General features: G+C 58.2%; 1 long non-coding RNA gene across 1 annotated transcript; it reads left to right on the top strand.

Moving 5' to 3' along the window:
• The first annotated feature begins 259 nt into the window (after positions 1 to 259).
• Positions 260 to 1,833, top strand: LOC127750903 (uncharacterized). The gene is made up of 3 exons (XR_008011888.1): positions 260 to 546; positions 1,074 to 1,246; positions 1,331 to 1,833. It is a non-coding gene; the product is annotated as an uncharacterized LOC127750903 (long non-coding RNA).
• The last annotated feature ends 201 nt before the right edge of the window (positions 1,834 to 2,034 follow it).

Here is a 2,034-nt window from a genome sequence, read left to right on the forward strand (position 1 = left end):
ACTGAATAATTGGTTTAATACAAATAAATTGACGCTAAATGTAGAAAAAACTAACTTCATCCTGTTTAAGAAGCCACAATGGCCAAAAGAAGAAATAGAAGTTAAAATTGGAAGCAAAAGTATCAACCAGGTAGAAGCAATTAAATATTTAGGTCTGGGGGGGTGCACGGCCGTTGGGGTCTCGCGGCCAGGGACCTTACCGGGAAGAAGTCCAAGCCTGTGTTTGCACGAGTTGACAGATGTCAGATGACACCACCGCGCCGCTCGGCCGGTCTGCTAAGAGTGAGTCCGGTCAGGCCGGCTGCGTCCGCGCCGTTTGCTTACCACTGGAGTCAGCGCTCGACGCAGCCCGGCCGGCCGGCGGCCAAGGTTAGCTGTGAGCTGCGCCCTCCGCGGTCAGCAGTTGCTAGCGCGAGTCCGCAGGAAGAAGTCGGTGTCTTGGTGTGTTAGCGTACCTCCGTGGTTTGGCGTGATGGATCGTCGTTGGCGTGCCGTCTGTCCCCCGCAAGGAGTACCCGGCCTTAGAGGGCGGCAAAAAAACTGAAGGTTTAAAAAGTTAGGGGGGGTGCTCGGATCGAGATGCCACTTGCAAAACTAAAATTTTTGACACCTGTACTCAGGGGTCCGGGGCCAGGTGGGGCCTTAACTTAGCTAAATTCTACTAAAAACGGGTAGAAGATCCATAAATTAGCATCTCTCAGCGGGTGCTCCTTTGGTGAAACACCAAGTGTGGCACATCACTGGGTGTGTTTTGACGTGTAGATTTCATTTCTGGAAACAAAATTCAAAATTTTTGCAATAATAAGCCCATTTTCCAAAAAGGTTACTTTTTAGGTCATTTTCCCATAAGAGATCTGTGGTAAACTTTGATAGCGTGGTGCGACCTTTTCCCGATGTCCGATCAAGTTAAAGGAGGTGTCAAAAATTTTAGTTTTGCAAGCACCCCCCCCCTGGCTTTTTAAACCTTCAGTTTTTTTGCCGCCCTCTAACCCGGCCTAGGTGAATAGCCCAACTTTGTGGCGCAGCCCATCCCGTGACTCGTCGCCTTACCCCTTTGTTATACCGTGCCGCAGCCCGTGAGGACCGCGACGAAGCGTCCCTGGAGGCCGCGGGCGCAGTGCTCGAAGTTGAGGGCGACAGCGGCTCCTGGAGGGGGGGGGGGGCGCCGACACCGAGCCAGGTCCTGCGCACGTGGCGAGGGCCCCAAACCCGAGGTCGTCCGGGCCAGTTGCGTCGTCCCGCCAAGGTGAGTGGCAGCTGCTGGAGGGAGGGGGTGGAGGGGCCCCAGGCCGTCCGCCCCGTCTGACGTTGTTTGTTTGTTTGTTGCCAGTCGGAGCCAGGGGACCATCTTCCGCCGGCGCCGGTGGCGTGGCGCAGGGATCCCCACTGCGCCCCTCTGACTTCGGCCGCGCACTCGGCCTGGAGGTCCGTGAGGCCCTCGGCGTCGCTGCCGCCGCCATCACTGTGGATCCTCGCCCTGAGGGTGGCGAGGTGGACCAGACCGACCCAACGTGCGTCAGGAAGGGGTGGTCCCGGAAGCGGCTCGAGTGGGAGTGCCGTTGGTTCGAGGACCCTCTCGCCGCGGACGCCGACGAAGTGGGGTGGGATCTGGGCCCCAACGGGGAGCCCATGGACGACCCCGCGCCCCCAGCAGGCGCCGAGGCGCCACCGGAGAACGCGCTGAGCTGCGCGTTGCGGCTGTGTCAGCAGGCGATGGAGCTTGCCATCCAGCGGCGGCTCCGTGAGGGGAGGGATCAAGCGGGGCAGGAGTGATGCTCCTCCTGGTAGCGTGGTTGTGGTTGTTTGAGAACGGTGAAATAAACTGATGCTCCGCAGTCCGCCTGGTCATGATTCATTCCTGTAACATTCCTGTAGAACTGGGACGATGATAAATGATGGGGGTGGATTAACAGGTGGGGGTGCGAAGCAGCAAGCAAAGCGAAGCAAGCGGGGTGGGATATGAGCATGCCTATCGGGCCCTCCGTGGGCCTACGCGTTCGGGGGATTGCGGAAGCGGGATCAGTGCACTGCCAT

This window comes from Frankliniella occidentalis, unplaced genomic scaffold (genome assembly GCF_000697945.3).
Source record: "Frankliniella occidentalis isolate FOCC.00 unplaced genomic scaffold, Focc_3.1 Scaffold284, whole genome shotgun sequence".
Lineage (NCBI taxonomy): Eukaryota > Metazoa > Arthropoda > Insecta > Thysanoptera > Thripidae > Frankliniella > Frankliniella occidentalis.